Source organism: Ictidomys tridecemlineatus, chromosome 3, assembly GCF_052094955.1.
Source record: "Ictidomys tridecemlineatus isolate mIctTri1 chromosome 3, mIctTri1.hap1, whole genome shotgun sequence".
NCBI lineage: Eukaryota > Metazoa > Chordata > Mammalia > Rodentia > Sciuridae > Ictidomys > Ictidomys tridecemlineatus.
In genome coordinates, this window is record NC_135479.1 from 122,739,878 (window position 1) to 122,761,527 (window position 21,650).

Here is a 21,650-nt window from a genome sequence, read left to right on the forward strand (position 1 = left end):
TTTTGGGGGTTTACTAATCCAGTGGCAAATGTGGGAAATCATTTTGCACAAAGAAGTTGAGAGTCAAACCCACCAGGGCATCGTGGCACACACCTGTAATCCCAGAAACTCAGGAGGCGGAGATGGGAGGATTGGAAATTCGAGGCAAGCCTCAGTAACATAGAGAATCACTGTCTCAAAAATTAAAAAAATAAAAATAAAAGAAGCTGGGGATGTCACTCAGTGGTAAAGTGTCCCCAGGTTCAATTCTCAGTATCAAAGTAAAAAAAAAAATCAAAACGGGGTGCAATGTCATTAAAGGACTGAGCAGGTGCAAAGGAACATTTTATGCCAAAAGAAAGAGTGAGGACACTTGACACATGGTCAGTAAGAACACAGGAATGGCACAGTTGCTCTCTGAGGAGCCTGGCAGCGGGCCTCTTGGTAGTTGATGAGCTGCATCTTACCCTGCTTTGTAGATTTCAAGTTGAATTGCTTTACTTCCTGACCTGCCATTCTCACAACTCTGTATGATGGACATCATAACCCCCCCTTTCAGGAATAGAGAAACCCAAGACACTCAAAGTCCCAGAGCCAGTTCCTCTTTCCCAATTTCTCTATCCCTCAACTGCAGACCACACTGCTTGGCCTAACCAGGGACCCATGACCTCTGCCTTTGGAACCTGATTTTCACCAAGACATTCACATTTCCAGAAAGCATGCAGAGCCAAAACCATGGGGGAAAGAGTTGTTCATTTTCACGTGGCTACTCATTATCAATAAGACCTGGAAAATGTCAATGATAGTACACGTTTATAGAGCACTGTATGGATAAAGTCACTTTCTATGACAATATCACCTGTAGCTTGTGAACCCTTATTAAATGCAAGAACTGCATTAAGTACTTTGCATGCATGCTCTGATTTAATGCTCAGAACAGCCCTAAAACTATCACTCCAAAAGTGTGATCATCTTGCCCAAGGTACACAACTCATTGGTGGTCAAGCTGGGGTTCGAGCAAAGGCCACTTGACCTCCAGGCCTTCAAACATCACATTTGACACTTGCTGGCTATTTAACCCACTTTCTGGCTAGGTTCCCCGGGGGCACATGCCCCAGCTGTTTAGACCTGGACTGTGAGATCCTAGCAAGGAGAGGCCCAGAGCTCTTAGGAAAGTAAGAAGTAACAGGACGGGTGCACAAAAATCTTGGGCAGCTGACCCAGGCAATCTGCTTTCCTGTGGATTAACCTGTATCTTTGCTCTCTTCATACCCACGAAGCAAACTCCGGATGCGTGCTGCTGGTCCTTATCCAGATGCTGACCAAGGTTTACAGATATGATTCTAAATAGCACCAGTGAAGAATGATTTATTTAGCAATGCTCCTAGCACAAATTTCCACACTGAGAAACAGTGAAAGAGAAAGAAGATTTAGGCAGATAAGCAGAATGTCTTGTAACAGATTTCACAATTTTTCCTTAACATATCCTTAAATTGTTTCTCTATTTTTCTACAGTCTTATCTTTTGAATAACAAAACAAAACAAAACCAAAAAGATTCTGCTCGTCTGCCACCAATCTCTAAAATTCAGGTTGAAAACCCATTTTAGATAAAATATTAATATGTCCCAATGCTCTTTGCCCAATATTTTTCCATAACCCCATATATATCGGTGGCACAATAAAATTTATGTTCTCCCTCTCATTTTCCCAAAATTAGTCTTTATCTCATCCTTGTAGTATATGGGCTGCTTTCCTATAAAATCACCTTTCCCTAGATTAGGTAGAATTTGGATCACAGTTGTTTCCATTTCTGTACAATATTTGGGGGTTTGTTTGTTTGTTTGTTTGTTTGAGTGTTTGTTTTAGGTAGTTGCTTTAACTCAAGCAAATATAAAAATTACCCTTGCTTTTGCTTTTCCTTAAATTATAGAAATTCAAACACCCTATTATGCTGAAATTATTATAATTTGTATTCTAAAGCAATGACCTAATACGTTACACATTTTAAGCCTCAGTAGTCTGCTAGATCTGTGAATAAATACCACAGTCACTTCTGACAGCACCCATAATGGTGTTTATATTTCTTTCTTCTTTGCTAAGTAGATGAGAGTTAGATGTTATCCATATTTCAAAGGCATAATAAAACCTAAGGGCTTATTACTGGTAGTGCTTCAATAAAGATAAGCAGAAAAAAAGAAATGTCCTGTGAAGTGTTATCTTGGTTGGATTTTTGTCTCTGTTTGTCAAAAAAAACTTTCCCTATAATGATACTGCAGTAATTCATATTCATGCAAGTAAATCAATTTTAATAAAAACATGAAAGTGGAATTCAAGCTGAACCTTCACCTGAAACTTGAACTTCCAAATTGCCGTTTATTTCAAGTCAAGATTTATGAAAGATATATAAAATGCAAGGAAACAGATTTCCTTTATTATCTTACCTAAGTGCCATCTGGCATCATGCTAAGAGAAAATCAAAAATAAAAAAAAAAAAAGAAAAAGAAAGAAAACCCTTATTGGGGTTAGGATCGATCTGGATGTGCTTACAAGATCTTTTGAAAAACAAATTTGAAATGTGAACTAGATATTGGCCAATACAGACTTTTAGGACTGTCTACTGAAAACCATCAGACACATGGGCAAGCCACTGGGGTGCCAGAAAAGAGGGGGAAGGAGACAGAGCTCTAGGTTGAGCAGAGGAATGTCTTTCCATACAGAGCATTCTGTGACCAGCTTCAGGGATTCTTGTGGTACTGTGGAATGGTTCAGGTTGGTTTTCCAAAAACAAAACCTTCAGAGGCAATGAGTCTAAGCAGAAAAAAGAGGGTAGGTAACTGGGAGAAATCACTGAAGATCAATATACCAGAGCCCAATTGTTTCAACAAAAGTATTAAAATGAAAGCTAATATTTTTGTCACTTATTTATGTGTTAGATGCTATACTAAGCACCCTATATTATTATCTTATCTCTTTCTGATGACAAAGTAATGTCTAGGATTTTAAAAATCATTTATTTTCATCATTTTTTTTTCAGATGAAGAATCTGAAACAAAAAGATTTCCTGCAACTTGCCCCATCTTGCAGAGTTAAATATTAAGACCTTGATTCAAACTCAGGTGTTCTCATTCTGATTCTAGAGTTTGTACTCTAAATCACAATTATAAAAGAAATTCCAAACACTAAGCATATAAAATGATAGTCTTCAAATTATGTGACTATGATTAAAGATGAGTGGACTTATTATTTTAATATTTATTTTTTAGTTGTAGTTGGACACAGCACCTTTGTTTTATTTATTCATTATTTTTATGTGGTGCTGAGAATCGAACCCAGGGCCTCTCACGCACTAGGCGAGCACTCTACCGCTGAGCCACAGCCCCAGCTCTTGAATGGATGAACATCTAACAAGAATTCAAACCTGACATATTTATGAGCCAAATCTTGAAACTACGATTGATACCAAAACCTCATGCCTATTCATTATGCATTATTATAGAATGGAACTTCAACTCACAGTGACATTGAGAGTGTTCCAAAGAATTCATGGTTAAAATGAAATAGTGATTTTCATCTTATCAGAATAACCTAGAACCTTTTTCAGAAATGACAACTCCTTCCCTTTTTAATTTTCTGATGTGTGAAAAAGTAACTCAAATAAAAATCAATTTAACTCTGTTCTTTTTAATAACCAGTTGCTGGGCCCCTTTCATGAGAAAGCATTTATGCTTTTTGTTTCTCTTAAAAACAAAGAACTTAAATTCACACTATTTTTATGAAATAAGTACAATTTACATTCAGAGTCAGTGGTCTAGTGAGATTCTAAAGTTGATAGCAGAGATTAGAAGACCTACTCCCTTGCCCTCAAGTTGCTTTCAAATTGGTATTGATTACTGCTCAAAAGAAAGCAGCAAGTTCCTAAAAGCATATGGATGTTGTGTAAGGACATGGGTCTCTGCTCTCTGCAGGGGACTTTTCATGGTTGTGAGTCTTGTAGAGAGGACTTTGGAAGCCTATCTAACTACCCTTCCTTAGCAATTAGCTGGTGAGAACATGTGACCAAGTCCAAGGTCCTTGTCATTTTATCTGGGATTTCTTAAAGACAACACCTTCAGGATGGAGAGATGCTACAAATGGTAGACCCATAGAGGAGCTGGCACGTTGGAAGAGTGTCCTCCTGTGTTAGAACTGGAAGTTACCTGCTGCCTGCTGCTCAGGTTGGCTCTGCAGGTGGAAAGTTCCAAGAAAAATGAGAATCCAAAGAAAGATTGGACAGAACATTCTATTCTTTTCCAACAACAAAACAGTTCTTTGCTGTCTGTAAAACGTCCCCTACCAAAGAACCTTCCTCCCTGTCCCACCGACTTCCTGCATGTGACACAAGATCTGATTTAATCTGTTGCAGTCACCTGGTGTTAAGAGCATAAGCTTTCACACCTGAATTTGTCCCCTACTCTTCCAGTACTGTCACCTTGAGCAAGTCTCTTAATGTGTTGAGCATCAGTTTCTCCCATCTTTAAAATGGGTTCTCATAATACCAATATTGCATATTTGTTGGTAGGTTTTAACAAAAAGACATATGAAAAATGTGTGTTGGTATGATAGATGATCAATCAAAACTGACCACTGCTATAAAAGCATCTACTATGTTCACAAAAGCCCATGCCACTATTGTACTATATGGCAATACCCATTTCCACGACATTGTAGCTGCAGGGGGCCAGGGGGAATAGGAAGATATATTTGTTTACTCCGTGTGTTTGTTAGCTTTTCATTGCCATAACTAAAATACCTGACAAGAACAACTTATAGGAGGGAAAGTTGATTTTGGCTCATGGTTTCAAAGATTTCAGTCCCTGATGGCCAGCTCTACTGCTCTGGGCCCAAAGTGAGGCAGACAACCATGTCAGAGGGTATAGTGGAAGAGTGCTGCTGCTGTGCTTAGGGCATCAAGGAAGCATAGAAAGAAAAAAGGATAAGGGGCCACAGGGAAGTTGAACCCTTCCAGGGCACTCCCGAAGGGACCTACCTCCTCCAGCCACACCCATCTCCTACAGTTACCCACCAGTTAGTTCCTTCAAACTAGAATGGACTGATTAGATTACAGCACTTATTTCTGATCATTTCAACTCTGAACATTCCTGCATTAACATAGGATCTTTGGGGAGACACCTCACATCCAAACCATAACTCCAAGTAGATTATAAGCCCCTTGTTCTTGATACTAACCCCACCAATGAAGAGTATCTGGTCTCTGACATTGAGGGGTTTTGCAATTCAGTGATGGAGACTACATATGTCATGCAAAATTAAAAAGTAGAATGCGTTAAATTTTATACTTGAGTGTTTAAGGACCACCAAGGAGGAGAAAACTAATTTTGCCTGAGAATTTGAAATGGCTTCATGAAAGACTGAATATTTGATCTCCAGCTTGAAACAGGGCTTGAGTAAGAATTATAAAGAGAAGAAGGAAGGAGATGTGTTAAAAATTACAAAGGTTAAAAAAAAAACAGATACAGGGGATATGGAGAGTGAATAAGAGAGAGAAGGATGAAAGATAACCAGAGTTTAGAAGTCCAGAAAATTGGGAGGACAGTATTGGCCAGAGTTCTCAGAGAAGGAGTAGAATTCACAGAGGATGAAGCACTCAGTGTGGGATGCTTTTAGTTTGAGGTGGAGGAAAGACATCCAGATGAAGGTCTCCCCTGATGAGGTGTAACTTGCAATACAGAGGTATGCAGATTTCAGAGCTATTGTCATAGATGTGATCATTTCAACTTAGACCATCACTTTGGGGGTGGAGCACACCTGTAATCTTGGCAATCTGGGAGGCTGAGGCAGGAGGATTGAAAATTCAAAGCCAGGCTCAGCAACTCAGCATGACCTTAAGGGCTAGGATGTGGCTTAAATGTTAAGTACCCCTGGATTCAATCCCTTGTAACAAATATATATATATATATATATATATATCATAGAACAGTGAGAAGCAACTAATACTCTGAGAACTCATCGTTTTAAGGAAACCTTGGTGACATGGGAAAAAAACCAACAGGCTGCAGAATCACAGAGGCCCAAAGAAAAGAGAATTTCACAAAAGCAAAGGTGAACAGGAGCATGAGGCCCTAAAGAGTCCAGGGAGGATGAAGAGTTGGAGACTTTGTTGGCCATGTGGTAATAGCAAGGAGAACAGTTTCAGGACTGATGGGAGCAGAACCATTGAGAAGGTGAAGTGAGAAGGAAAAACATGCACAGAATCATAGCTTAAGGGACAAGGGAAGGGGTTTTATAAGAATAAGGGAGGATGAGTATATTCATAGTTTGGAGGGAAGAAGCCAGAAAAATGGATTAAAACTAAAGAATAAGCAAAAGTTAATTAATGACTCAGTTCCCTAGAGCACTGGTTATTAATGTTCTTTGAATATAAGACTCACCTTAGGACACTTATATTAATATTAGTGCCTGGTTCCTATCTGCAGAGATTCAGATTACAGTTTTTGTTAGAATGGGCATTGGTTTTACTTAATAATTTCCCCCAGGTGATTCTACCATGCATCTAGATATGAGAATCACCAACTTTGAAGAATTGGGCATTAAATTAAGGTCATTATAGAAGGTTTCTTTGGGATGACAAAGACTATCTTATTCCTCTGAGATGAGGACATCCAAATTAGAGTGGAGAAGTAGAGATAAGATTAAATAAAAGTTGAAACATTTTGAAGGAGGGATATTGAAAGAACTCACTATGGATGGATTCCACCTGAGAAAGTAGAGGTGAGATGTATAAAGTGAGGAGCAGGAGTAAGGTTGGGTCATAAAAGAAACATCAGACTCTAGGATTTGGGCTGGCGTTCTAGCTCAGTGGTAGAGCACTTGCCTGGCATGTAGGAGGCCACAGTGCCAAATAAAAAGAAGAAAAACAAAAACTATTAGGATTCCACCAGGATAAGTAAGACAAGTGTCCAATCACTGCTTTATTCTCTCTCCTTTATTGAGTGATACTGCTGACCAAAAAGAAAAGAAAAGAAAAAAAAACAGGGAGGGCATTACTGTTTTCTTTGTTCCTCTTAGAAAAAGAAAGGGAAAAGGTATAATCAAGGAAGAGTTGGAAAAAATGCTATAAAGCTTTAGGGAGAACTTTAAGCAGGGTTATCAAGAGGAAGAAAATCTAAGTTGTGGATTCATATCTCTGTGAACTTGACCATGGAGGGATCTTGGAGATCACTCTCCCAATTCCTTCCATTTAAATTATGACGAGACTTAGATTCAAAGAAATTCTGAAATTCTACCACCACCAAACAGCAAGCTAGTAGCACCCAGAGACCCTGAAATCAAGCCTTCTGATTCCCACACCCAGGCAGTTAGTTCCTGTACACACTCTGCTCCTGACCTCTGTGACTGAGGCTCCCATTTAGCAAAAGGGCCACCATTCTTCTGTGAGGATTAATAAGAAAATACCTAAATTGTTTTGAGCTCTTTGCAAGAGAGAAAAAAAATTGTTCAATTTTTTCTTTATTGCTATTACTTGTGGACTGGAATGAATTTTAAAAAACTTCTTATGACTAGTGTGAAGTTTCCCATTTTCAACTAACCCAATTTTAAATTGCCTATAGAATACACAGATAATCGACTGTAATAATTCAGTTGCCACACTCAGTACTTGTTTGAAATCCTAACAAAGAGAAAAATGAAAACTTTCAAGCCTACAGTACCAGCAAGATAGAGCCTGGAAAACCCGCAAAAGAATTTATTCTAGGTAATTAAGAAGTAGCAGTGCAAATGGGGACAACATCACTGGGTCTCCTCCCCTGCCTGGCTGGAGGGCAAGGACAGTGATTTAACTGTGCAAAACAAGATGAATGAACTAGATCACCTCTTCAGTCCCTTTCATGTCTGACTTTTTATATTTTAGTTTTTGCCATCATTCTTCTATCAAAATTTCTAAAATGGTAAAAACAATCTCATGAATTATAATTCCAAATTTTTTTTTCAATTATAAATAAATTTATGTCTCAACTTCAGGTGATTTTCCTGCAAATGGGAACGTGTTGAAATAACTATTCTAAACTAATCTCTGCGCTTCAATGGACTTTTCACTACCTTTGGTTGGTTACACTAGGCTAGTTGCTGTTTACTTTGCACGGTTGAATGCTCTGTCCCTATGCCTTGCAGTGCCAGGACTGGCACTGACCAATGAGCTTTGTATCATGGCACAAAGGTGGCTGGGCAACCTTCACTTATCCGTTTCTCCTATCCAAGTGTACGATGTACTCTTGCGGTCATCCCAGGAACCCAGGGGACATGCCAAGAAAGAGAGAGAGAGTGAGCACAACAAGGCTGAAAGGTAAAGCACTGTAGGTAAGCGGAATCTCCTAGAGCACTGTGGTTGTTTTACATTCGTCCTTTTAAACTAGTAAAGGGCTTGGTGATTGCTATGCCGACAAATGCTACTCTTAAAGAGAGCGATACCGAGTTGGATTTTTCAAAATATGGCTGTAAGATGGAAAATCATACAAAATGCAATGTTTCCTGGCTTTGGGGCAATCTGCATGACTTCAAACTCAGGAGCAGAGGTACATGAGAACTTGCGGGAGTGCTTTCTTTCATAAGGAAAGAAAGTCTCAGTTGCCTTAGGGTTGTTTGTTGTCTCTAGTGTACATTTTCTTATATTTTAAAAAATGGAGCAGTGGTAATTCACAAGTCTTTGTTTCAACTCTAATATATTTGAGTCTTGTGATTTTTCTCAGCCTCTCAAATTCTCAATTATTTTACTGTCAGAATATTCTTCTGTTTGATAAATTTTCTAAAAGAAGCTCTGTCTAGACATGCAAACTGCATGAGAGAATGGATATGAAGAGCTAGATGACTCTAGGAAAAAAAATCCTCTTAATTGACTATTTTAGTCAACAAGCCCTGAGTCTTCACTTGTCTTAATTATACAAATACAATATGTAGTTTAGATCTCTAATTAATTTTGCAGGCCTAGAAATTGTTTCACAGAAAAATTTAACAACACTTTTATTTTGCATGGTTTCTTCTTCCTCTGAAAATTAGATCACAATATTTTTAGTGATGAGAAAAGATATACAAATTCAAACTGACAGCAATTCACAGACCCCTAATATTCCAATATGCTCTGGTATATGTCAAGCGCTTTGCAAAATGATTATTAATAGCCTGACTGCAAAACTGTTTAAGAAACATTTCATTTCAAATTAGCCATGATCTATTTTTTCAGATTATACAGATGCATTAGGCTGTTTTCTTTTCTCATATTTAGTTTTCCCTGTTTTTCAAAAAGGGAATATATATGTAAAGAAAGACAGAAAACTACAAAGAAGGAAGGAAGAGAGAAAGAGAAAGAATACGGCAAGTAATTGGTTCATTTGATTATCTTAGATCATCCAATAGAGTATTTAAGATCTCTCCAAAATACTTCAGACCTTGGTGCAATTGCTTTCTCTGAGGGGTTAAGTCAGTGGTGACAACAGTATGTTAGAAATTGTCTAGGTAAGACAACCAATCAGGAGGCCTTTGTCTGAGAACCTGAGGTGAGTAGGAAACACTGAGAGTCAAAGGGAGGTGACTTCCATCCAAGGATACTTCTCATTAAATGGAAGATAACGCCTAGCCAAAGCCATTAGCTATCCCCCAGCTGACCCTCCCTATCTCACCCTTAGGTCTCTTCTTCAAAGTTTGAGGTTGATATTGTAGGCAAAAGTGCTCCATTGAGCCACACAAATAGATCTATCAATCAATCAATAGTCCATCAATCTATAAAATCTATGTATTTCAGAGCCAGAGCCAAACCCAAAGTTCTCTTTCCCTAAACATATTAAGGTAATTGGCTTTGCTCTGCAGTGTGCTTTGGAGATAGAAATGTCAGTGACATAAAATGATAAAGGATTTAAACTTTCCCTAACATTGTTGAGAATTATGTGTCAGACATGTGCTAAGTGATTTCTGACTTGTCTTTTCATGCAGTCTTTAAAATAACTCAATGAAGTAAGTGCTATTTTTATTCTCAGATGTGAACACTGAGCTTGACCACAGTTACTTGCCCAAGAGAACACAGTCAGTAAATAACAGAACCAGATGCAAACCCAGCACTGTCACCCTTGTCCATAACACTATACTACTTCCTGAGAGACAGTACTGCCTCATTTCCCAGATATTCATGAACTCTCCAAAACTCACAACAGGATATCAGTTATCTGAGCCTAAAATCCATTCCTGTATTGCCTCTGAATCCTACTCGTGCCAGGCACAAAGCAGGTACTTGAAAAATACTCCTGAAATAAATTCACAAATGAAAGCTATTTGTTCTAATGATTTATCATCTCACTCTGCTATGAAATTAAGTATGAATCCATAAAATTTAGTCATAAGGATAATGTTATTTGAACAGGAACAAGATGGCATTATGAATAATAGATTCCAATCTATTAAGCACAGAGCTACAGCAACAGTTTAACAGGATAATGCAAGGATTATTATAAAATCTTAAGAGATTACTGTAAGTGGTGCATGATCCCCTTCCCTATCAATAAAAACAAAACAATGCTGAGAAACAGGCTTTTTATTTGCTTTTACATGAAAGCTGTACTGAGTTGTGTGACCAGAGTTAGGGCAGCTCGGTTCTGTTCTTGGTTCTGAAACAAAATGGCTCTACTATGACTTTTAGCAAAAGGCTGACCTCTTCAGGTCTAAATCTCCTCATGGTTAAAAGTAGGGGAGGATCAGATTAGATGATTCATAAGGTCTTTCCCTCTCTAAAATCCACTTTGTAATATCAGTGCAATAGATTCCTATATGAGTATAGCTGGAAATGCTCACTGCACGTTTTTTTAAAATAAATTTTACAAATGATCTGTGTCAGAAGAGCCAAAGGTTCTTGATAACAATATTCGGCAGGGAAAGGAACACAGTGTCCTTTTAGGTACAATCTCTAGGATGCACACTATATGTGCAGGGCCAATGACACTAACAAAAGAGAAAACCATCAAACCAGTGAGGACATGATAAAGAACATGATAAGATCCATAGACTGAATCAGAGGAATTTCAGGCATTTTTTAGAACTTTCCCATACAGTCACCATCTTGATTGAACTTCCTTGAATTCAGTTATCCACTTTGGTGTACAAAAGGTCAAATCTAAAATACTGTTCACCAGGGTTTACCACACTTACAATTAGAGACCGCTTGTGTACACATAGAGCTTCTAGTAACATCATATAGTACAAATTTTTGTATACAAACCTGGTAAGCCCCAGTACTGGGTCCTGTGCCCACCTCTCTATTAATTGTGTTATCTTAGTTAACTAGTATGATCTCTCTTTATCTGAATTTTTTTTCATCTGTAAGAAGAGAGAATTGGGCCAAAATTGCTGCCTAGATCCAAAACAAGTGGTTTTATAGAAATAGGAAAGAAACATGCTCCAGTTACTATGGTCACTTGCTGCCTTCTATGGAACGTAGCTCCTGATAAGTGGAGAGTTATCTTGTTGGCTAAGGAGATGATAGGTATGACCACCAGTTTGGTACAGTGAAGCCAGTATTAAGTTTTCTGCAGAATTAAGGAAAAAATAGAGATCCTCAGAGAGAGGATTCTGAGAAGAGAATCCTGCCTCAAAAGAAAAGAAAAGAAAGAAAAAGAAAAAAAGGGCTGTAAGCGCAGTGATAAGGTGGCCTTAGGTTTGGTCCTCTGTTCCTCCCCACCACAGCATTGCAAGGAATTGTTGACAGACTAAGACAGATCTGGCTCTGCAATGTTGATAGCATGATAGCCTTAAAAACCCCTTTAACAGGACGGTGGCTGACCAGATTGCATCTAGGTTCAGTTCTCGACTTGTTTACAGAGATCTCAAACTCTGATCCCTTTGCAGATTAAATTTAGTGAAGCTAGAACTAAGACAATGAGTATTGATGGAAACTTGGGGCTGGAGAGGGCATGCCCTGCAGAAAGGCATTCAGATTCCTTTTTCGTTTTTATTTATTTAAAAGCAAAACAAATTAAAAAGACACTGTGCCAAGTAAAACACATCTGGGCCAAAATGTCTTAAAAGAGACATCATCAAATCAAAGGACATTCAGAAGAGTGATCAGGAGGTGAAATAACTCACTACCCAGTAGCATGGGGAATGACTTATAAACTGGGATCTATAATTTCAGAAAAAGACCTAGTGATTATCTTCAAGGTATGTGAATACTGTTATACAGAAAAGGTATTAGAAATGCTTTATCTTCCTTTAATGAGTGGAGCCAGAAAAATAGGACAGCCATTAAAGATTAAATGAGTAAATATTTGTAAAGCACACAGAACAGTCTGCACAGAGTAAGCATTACAGAACTGTACATCAAATAAAATGAAATGGAATTTGGATTCCATGCTGTCCAAAGCTTAAATGAGTTGTCTCTATAGTGAGTGATTGGAAAGGAAGCATTCATGAATTGGTTTGGGGGCAGAATTCTCATGGTTAGAAAGCTGACCCAGACTCTGAGTTTCCAGGGTGGCTCCCTAAGAATACCTGTACTACTGGGAATCAGTTGTAGTGCATCAAATATTTGAAGCAAAAGACATTTCTCCTTTACTGAATGGTCCTGTATAATATCTCAGTTCTCAGATGAACTCATCCCAGCATTGAGGTAACACACAACATTTTGAAGTAAGTCCTCATGAAAAAAGAAAGTATTGGGAAGATATATGCAATTCTAGAAAGTAAGAGTAGTGCCACTGGAAATGTGAGCACTTTGAAAAGGAAATATCAGAGTGCCACTGGAGTCCTCCAAGAAAGGAGTGTGTAACATGGGTATGGTGATGAAGAACACCAGAATCCAGGATCTGCAAATCTCTCAGAGACACCTTCACAGCCTTTGGTCAGATCAAGTAGATATGGAGACTTTAATGTTGAATCATTCAAGATGGAACTCCATGTCTTAACCACCCCCCCAAAAAAAACCCCAGGAAAATGAATAATCACAATAAGAAAAATGTGTAGACATCTTCCACGTTTAAAAACTTTGAGATTCTGATTATGATAGGTGCCATATGTCACCAAAGGATAATGACCAATATAAGACAGTGGTGACCAAAACTAACTAATGAGAAACTCAGTACTGATGTCAATTTGACTATCAGAGTGTGATGAACAGTACATTTAATCTAGATGGAAAGTAGAGAGAAAAAAATAGACATAACTGACAACTCCATCATGGTGGTCTGAGTAGAGCTGAGCAGTTGGAGAAGTGAAAAGATGGAATGAAGATTTATCAATCACCCACTCTTGGTCCCACACAGGCCTGGGGCTTTACATGTGTTACCTTATCCAATTCTCATGTTAACCTTGAGAAAAAAAAATGTAATTTAGTCCCATTTCTACACAAGAAAATTAGAGATCAATTTAATAAATTTGCAACTCTCATAAATTTGATGAATTGCAAATCAATAAAAAGGTTTTGAAGAGTGATTCAGAAGAATCTATCAGAAATTTTAAGAACCAAAATTATTGCCTCAGCGATTCTGTTTCTTGCCACTTATTCCTTCAGAAGTACTTTCACAAATGTGCAAGGATATTATGTGCAATTTTCTTTATTGCAGCATTATTTGTGATCTTAAAAGTTTGGAGACAATCTAAAGGTTTGGGGTAAAATAATTTATGATGTGTCTATATCCTAGAATACTTTGAAATAAAACTATTGAAATGTATAAAACTAACCTCATTCAGAAGGATGTCAGAAATATCTTTGAGCATAGAAAGCAAAATAAAAGTATAATGTATAGTAAAATCAACTTTTATTTTATATATATATCAACTTTTATTTTATATTATATATATCAACTTTTATTATATATATATATATATATATATCCGTGTGAATGTAGGGAAACATCTGGAAAGAGCTTCACAGTAGTTACATCCAGAGGATGAAACTGAAGGGCTGGAGTGGGAGATACCACATTCTACTTTCTGCTCTTCTGTATTATTTCAACTATTCCAAGTAAATATATACTTTCCATTTAAAAAGAGTGGAAGGGCATAATGAACCCAAAGTCACAGAAGCAGCCACTGGCTCTCATGATTTGCCACAGTTCTTATTCCAGAATCTAATTCTTAGTTATAGTTTGGGAGTTTTCCCTCCCAAAATGAGTTCATTCCCTCTAGGGTGGAAAGTGATGTATAATGGAATTACCTGAGAGAAAAACAGTGAAAGCTTTCTAAGGAAAATCAATTAAAGCATGGATGGAGGCCATGTCAGCAACCGTAAACACATTCTTCCGCCAAAGAGTGAACAGTCACCCCAGACATGAAGATGATATAAAACAAGGTTGTGTCACATCAGTTTGTTTTCCTAAAGGTGTAGTTCTTCACCACAGTTCTCACGATTCAGTTTAGTTAGTTCAGCAAGTAGCGTCCTATTCAAACAGCTACCATTGGTGACATCACTTGCAATTGATTCTATTGATGAGTATGAAACTCCAAATTCCAACCTTCAGCATCTCTTCAGGTATTGTTCTCCTGAGAATTGGGATTCTAAAAATCACACCCTCACAGTATGAATCTCATGGCAAGTGGAAGAACTGAATTTTTTGATATACTACAATTAATAGTAAGACTGTTGATTATAGTCATTAATAGATCTTAAAACAAGGTATTCAGGATGGAATAGGATATAAATGTAAGAAACTCAAAAAATTGGTCAAAAGCTCCAAGAATACTGGAAGTAGACAAATTAAACTAAGTGATAATAAATTGTCTCCTTAAAGCAGGGCAGATGCTTACTGGTAGAAGGGATATCATGAGAATAAACTGAAGCACCTAAAAAGAGTTGGAATAGTTTACTTTAAGGTCTTTCTTTCTCTTATAAGCACTCCTCTCAAAGTATCCAAATAGTAATATATGGAGTCTTTTAATTAAAATACTTAAGGCTTACTTGCTAATCCTTATTGTAGTCGTTTACCTTCCCAAGGTGCAGTCTTCTTCATTAAAACCTTTCTTTTGCTTCCTAAAAGGCAAAAGAAAATAATCCATAAAATATACATCACTAAATATTAACTCTCTATTAGATACTTTCAGATCTAAATATGAACTTGAATCACATTTGTAAAGTTCAGTGATCTCAGCATTTGTGTAGGAAGTCTCTAGCTTCATCACAAGCACATATGCATGATGCACACACATTCACATGACATGCCTACTTGGCTCAGAGAAAATTCACATGGATCATGACATACAAGTCACTAAAACAACTTTCTCCAAAACCAAATCAAAACAAATAAATGAGTCTATCTTGCTAGTACATCCTGTCTCCTTCTAAAAAACCAATCTCAGTTTTCTGTTTGGAACTCAGTAAGCAGAAAGGAGAAAAGTATTAGGTAAACATTTTTTGGGGGGGGGAATTGAACCCTGTGTCTTGCATATACTAAGCATGCTCGCTACCTCACTACCTCTGAGTTGTACCTGCAGGCTTCCTCTCTCCCCCGCCGATTATTTTTTGAAAATTAGACAAATATCAAAATCCATTCCCTTACTTTGCATTTAGGTAAATGTACAAAACTTCCTATTAATGTTTCTCAGATGGGAATATTTAAGCAAAAGAATACACTTTACTAAGAATACATTTACAGTGAAAAACTTTCCTAGATTTATCAGGTAGCCTTGTGCTTTAAATTGTGTACTCATATTCTACAGATTAGCCACCTAATGGCACCAAGGGAACTATTACAGCAACACACATTGGTGCTGGTATAATTGAGAAGCATTTGTTTAAAGATAAACTTCCTATCTTTTGTAGCTTTAGGCACTGAGGATGCATAATAATGAGTAATCACATGAATTAATAAGATGCCTTCAATCCTTCTGGCAATTAATGGAAGTAGTTAAATTATTTCTAAACCAGCATATTGTGACTCTATCAAAGGCACCCTTGGCACATCACCATCCTGGATTTTTCTCATTCCCATCTTTATCCTTGTCAATATTTATTTTTATTTTTTTAGTAATGCATTACAGTTATACATATGTTGGGGTTCATTTTGACATAATTATACAAACATGGAATATAATTTGCTGCAATTCAGTCCCCAGTACTTCCCTTTTCTTTTCTCTCCTCCCTGTCCATTCTCCTTTCTCTGTTCTACCAGGCTTTCTTCTATTTACTTATTTTAAATTAGTGCATTACAGACATGCATAAAGATAAAGTTCACTAAGGATATTCATGTGTGTTTATAGAATATTTTGTCAGTTTCATTCCATTGTTCCATTTTTTCATGTCCCTCCTTCCTCCCTCTCAATCTCTTTTCTTTACCTCATTGATATGTTTTTTCATGGGATTCCCCTGCCCCTGCTTACTCCCCCATCCTTAGTTGGTCTAGTTTCTGCATTAGACAGCAAATCAATGCTTGAATTTCTGGGTCTGGTTTATTTCACTTAGCATGATGTTCTCCAGTTTTATCCATGTAGCAGCAAATGCCATAATTCCATTCTTTATGACTGAGTAAAATTCCATTGTATATGTGCCACAATTATTTTTTTATTCATTTGTGTGTTGATAGACATCTTTCTTTGCCCATATTTGGGTATGTCTATGGGTGAATGTACATGTGTATGGGTGTGTTTGTGTATGTCTAAGCAGCTCACTTAAGATGGTATTATTTATCAGTTAATATCACGTGTTTGAAATTTACCTGAGACCTAGAAAAGAAAGGGGAAAAGTCCTGAGCAAACAATAGAAAAATCTAAAAGTTGTAAGGAGTAAGTAGACCACATCTGGTATCTCTTAGAAGATACTTAATGAGTGATTACTGTATTAATATCATCATGATCATTATTGTCTCCACATGGCTACACAAAGGCCTGAGATCATTTATCCCAGCACATTTATTTAGCATTTAAGCAGATAAGAAGCAACCAAGAAACAGAGGGCCTATTTTACTCCCACTTATAACAGCAAAGAGTTATACTTCTCATTCTAATAATAAGGATAAAATAGAGGAAAAATACTAAAAGGCAAACACAATTCAAAAGAAAGAGCCATGTGGAAACTCTTGCACCAGGACAGATAATTCAAACACTTTGTAGCCAGCAAAAGCATTATTTAATCTTTGCAAAGCACACGTTATGTTCTTAAGGATGACACTGTTGTGAGTAGCAGCTATGGAGTCAGGAAGATCTGAGTTCAAACCCAGCTACTGAATAATTGAGAATATATTACTCAGTATGAGAATATATCCTCATAAATGCCAGTGACATCTTGAAAACCCACAACGTCAGAGAAAGGAATCCCTGTTTGGAAAAGTACAAAATATTCTGATGAGATTTATACTGTGATGGTGGGGATTTCCAAACAGCCTAATATTCACAATATTTTAGAGCTCTGTAAAGAAATGGTAAAATGTAAGGGAGACAAGTACAGAATAACCAGTAGCCTCTTCAATGTTTCAAAGAACTGAAGAAGCAAACTATTGAACCAATCACTGCATTTTCCTAATTGTTATACACAGAGAATTCTTTGATGGTAGGTAAACTGATGATTAGCAGAGATATAAAATTAAGGCACTGATTCAAAAGAATTGAGTTTCTGTTTTATTCAGAACTCTTTCTTTCTTTTTTTAATTGTTTCTTTAATAAACAACAACGGAATGCATTACAATTCTTATTATACATATAGAGCACAAATTTTCATATCTCTAGTTGTTTATAAAATATGTTCACAGTAATTCATGTCTTCATACATGTACTTTGGATAATCATGTCCATCACATTCCACCATCCTTCTGATTACAAATGACAGAAACACAATTCAAAACCAACCAAGTAAATATGAAATATATTAGCAAATATAAATTTAAAAAATTACCAGAAGTTGACTTGCTTTCACATAGATAAGTCCAGTTGTTTATGAATTTTCTCTTCATTTCTTGGCTCTTCTTTTGGAGCAATTACATTTTCTAAAGTTTTTCTTCAGATGTAAGAAAAAAAATAGCCACCAGCAGCATCAGACTGGGCCCTCAGAAGGGCAGAGAAGTTCTCTCTTCAAACATGCAAATACTTACCTTAAAGGGGGTTTCAAGTGACCCTACTTGGATCTGATTGGCTCCTCACGAAGACAAGGGTAGAATTCTTAGGTCTTGACAACAGTTTAGTTTTGTCAACTGACTTTCAAAGTTTAAATGTGATGGCCACCAGGAAACGTCTACTAAGTAATGTGCAACTCAAGTCTTAAGTTGGAGAACAAGGTCACAGCTGGAGAGATGGTTGGGGATTCTAGTGCAACAGATGATATTCATAATTACTAAAAAAAATTTTAGAAAAATAAGAGAGGAATAAAAAGAATCCAGCAAAGAAAAAATAGAAAAGAACTAAAGGGTAGGAGGTGGGAAGTTAAACAGTTAAACATAATTCAAATCAAAAAAGAAGAGGATGTCAAGGGAAAAAACGCGTCGGGGTTGGTGGTAGTGGTGGAAGCAGTGAATATTATAGACTGTAATTTCAGAAGATTTTTTTCAGAAAAGGAAATCCTAGTCCTGTTCCAGAACCTCACCACCTAGCTGGTTATTCATGCCAGACACCTACATTTATCCTTGCCAACCCCTCTGCTTTGTCCACAGTCTCACATTTACTTCATCACCATCTAAACATGTCTCCTTCTGGCCACCTGTCTGCCATTTCGCTGCTGCCCATCCAGGCTGCCATTCTCTGTACTGCTGCCACAACCTCGCAGCTGGCTTCTGGGTATCCTCTCCGGCTCTTCTCTATTTTGATCACAAAACTGGAGTCAGAGATTCCCTTACAGAGAACAGATGTCTTGTCCTGCTAACTACATTGATGGCTTTCCACTGCTCTTAGAATATTGAGAAAACTCCTCAGTATGGCCAATAAGATCTCACCTTGTGACCACTCATAATGGTTAGAAGGATAGCACATTCTGATTTGCCACCTTGATTCACGTGAACATGTCTAGGGCAGGGAAGAGAAGTAGTGCCCTTTGATAGTCACATGGGGATCTTAGGTGAAAGAAAGTAGCAATTTCCCAAAGAAAAGAATATAGACAAAATAACAGATGTCACCTGTAGTTCCCTACTATCCATTACTTTCACATCCTCTGTTGATGCCTCCCTGAGCCTCCATAATATTGTAGTTGGTTGTTTACATGCCTCAGACCTCCTCAGGATTTAAATACCTTCAGAATAGGAAATCATGCTTTTACCTCACAATGTGATGCACTGAGGACCACAGGCACTCGTTGATGTAAACAAATACACAAAGCCACTCTGTAAACTGTAAAAATTTATACATGTACTTACATGTATAAATGTAAGAAATGTAATTGGAGAAATGGATTTAGTTGTATTTGACTTTCTTAGAGAGTTAAAAACTTCAAAATTCCTATCTCAAAATCCAATGATTCTAGTTGGATGCGGTGGCGAATGCCTATAATGCCAGCAGCTGGAAAGTCTGAGTCAGGAAGATCATGAGTTCAAAGGCAGCCTCAGCAACTTAGTGAGGCCCTAAGCAACTCAGTGAGACTCTGTCTTTAAATAAGATATTAAAAAGGGCTGAGGATGTGGCTTAGTGGTTAAGCACCCATGGGGTTCAATCCCTGATACAAAAAAAAAAAAAATCAGCAATCCTAAGAATGACACAGGACTTCTTCCTGTGATGACTTCTGAGCCAGTGCTTTCTTCAACATGTATCTTATATTGTCAGCCTCCCCCTAGCCATGCATGTCACAAGAGGCTGAAGATGAAATGAGGAATCATGGTACCACCTTGAAGCATAACTCCTATTGTACCCATCGTAAGGTGATTTCTCTATTCCTGGCACTGAGCAAGACACTTGGAATTTAGACATAACAGGTTTTTTTCTTTGTTATCACATCTAATCTGGTCGGCACTGACTCTTTCCCCTATAGATGCTATTTCTTGGTCTACTCAGAATGAAGTAGTTTGTGTCAATGCTCCCCAATCTATTTTCAGTCATATGTTATCACTATCTTGAAAGTTATGTCTCTCATCCATTTTTCTAAAATTTCATTTCTAAGCGACTTAAGATTTTCTGGTTTTCCTGTATTTGCAATATTATTAGGGAGACAAATGACAAAGGAGGACTATGCTTTTACACATCCTTTATTAATCATTCACAGTGCCCACATTCAAAAAATACTCCCCCAAATGTGTTTTACTAAGTCTGAAAAGGGAGAAAAGGAGAGGACAAAATGTGACAATATTTCAGGGAAGATAAGACCAGAGTCATCTCATTAAAATGAACACTGCTACAATAGAAGTTCATTGTAATTAAAATATTCCCAAGCTCTCTCTGGACAGTGACCAATAGCAACAATGATGCCTTTTTGCTCTTGTTAAAATAAAAGTTTTTTTTCCTTAATAACTCAGTATAACAAAGGCTTTTATTTCTCGGTTCTTTCCACATAATTGTCACCAGCTTTTGGAGGGGTGAGGGACTGAACACTTGACTCTAGATAGAGCAAAGAGCAAGTGAAAAATAAGCAAAGGTGACAGTTAAAGCAGCCCAAACTTCACAAACAACTGCTTGTCAAAAATAATATGAAATACAGCAATTTCCTTTTCTACAAAGTGAAGGGGGAATAAGTAAGAATCCATGGAGTCTGGTAACTAGAAAAGGAGCTTTGGCATTAAAAGTGCTATTTTACCTTATAATTTACATGAAAGTTAACCTGCATTACCTCACAGAGTTTAACCATTCAACAAAACTCTAAGATTATATTTTCATCACTTCTCAAATTGGGAAACTGAGATTTAGACTTTAGGAGGTTTTCCCTAGAGAGCAAGGCTAGCTGCCTTCTGATTTAAACATTTTGTAGTTTTAACATAATGTCAGAGCTGTTGTTCCTATTTTCTCTGACAAATTAACCATTATCTTTAAATCACTGAAATAGTGTGTCCTCTAAATATAATCTCTAATTCATCACAATATTATGCTTCTACTTTTTTTAGATGCCCCACTGTATATTCCTAAGTTATAAGTTTACTCCTTAATCAATTTTCTATAACTCTCCCTCTAACTAGCATCTTATGAATATATATGATATCAAATAACTTATTTAATGTGGATTGGAACAAGATGTAAATTTATTTGTATGAAATAAAGTGAGCCCAGTCTTTTCTTGGGTTGGTTGTTTAACAGGCCTAAAAGGCATTGATAAAGTGTGTTATTCATTGAGCTTTGTAGGCATTGCCTACAGTCATGCAATTTGGTTCTAACACAGCTTTACCAGCAACTTGAAATATGGATGGGAACTGAGGGCAGAAGCAAAGTCCTGTGTAGACATGCAAGCACAAGAGACTTCAATAAGCTTGCAACTCAATTATGAAAAAAAATCCACTAGAAAGATTCAAGATATCTCTCCATTCTAGTTTTGCTTAACTAGAGAATAAGTAACTTCAAATCTACAGTTGTTACTCCCATAACTACCTGTCACAAGTATCATTACTACAATCATCCTGAATGATACAGGTCACTCTGAATTGCTCAATTCAGTACATTGGACAGCACACTGGTTTAAAAAAAACAGAGAGCCATCTACTGGCCAGGAACATGGTGCAGTAGTTGGAATTTCAAATCTTGGGATTGTAAGAACAAAAAGAAAAATAAATTTTTTGTGTGATTTCCCTTTTTCCAACAACCCTTTTCATCC

General features: G+C 37.2%; 1 protein-coding gene, 1 long non-coding RNA gene and 1 other non-coding gene across 4 annotated transcripts in view; 1 reads left to right on the top strand and 2 right to left on the bottom strand.

Moving 5' to 3' along the window:
- Kcnmb2 (potassium calcium-activated channel subfamily M regulatory beta subunit 2) overlaps positions 1 to 21,650 on the top strand; it is a 242,537-nt gene that overhangs the window by 14,659 nt on the left and 206,228 nt on the right. Inside the window, exon 1 of one of the 2 annotated variants that reach the window (XM_040270111.2) lies at positions 8,218 to 8,332. The exons of the other annotated variant lie outside the window; for it this stretch is intronic. The gene's annotated coding sequence lies outside the window, so the exon portion shown is untranslated. Of the gene's footprint in view, positions 1 to 8,217; positions 8,333 to 21,650 lie in introns of those variants that run through there. 2 annotated transcript variants of the gene reach the window in all.
- LOC120884390 (uncharacterized) overlaps positions 1 to 21,650 on the bottom strand; it is a 37,781-nt gene that overhangs the window by 8,771 nt on the left and 7,360 nt on the right. The window contains exon 3 of the long non-coding RNA XR_013436648.1: positions 14,907 to 14,978. This is a non-coding gene — a long non-coding RNA (uncharacterized LOC120884390). The remainder of the gene's footprint in view (positions 1 to 14,906; positions 14,979 to 21,650) is intronic.
- Positions 3,289 to 3,361, bottom strand: Trnat-agu (transfer RNA threonine (anticodon AGU)). The gene has a single exon. It is a non-coding gene; the product is annotated as a tRNA-Thr (tRNA).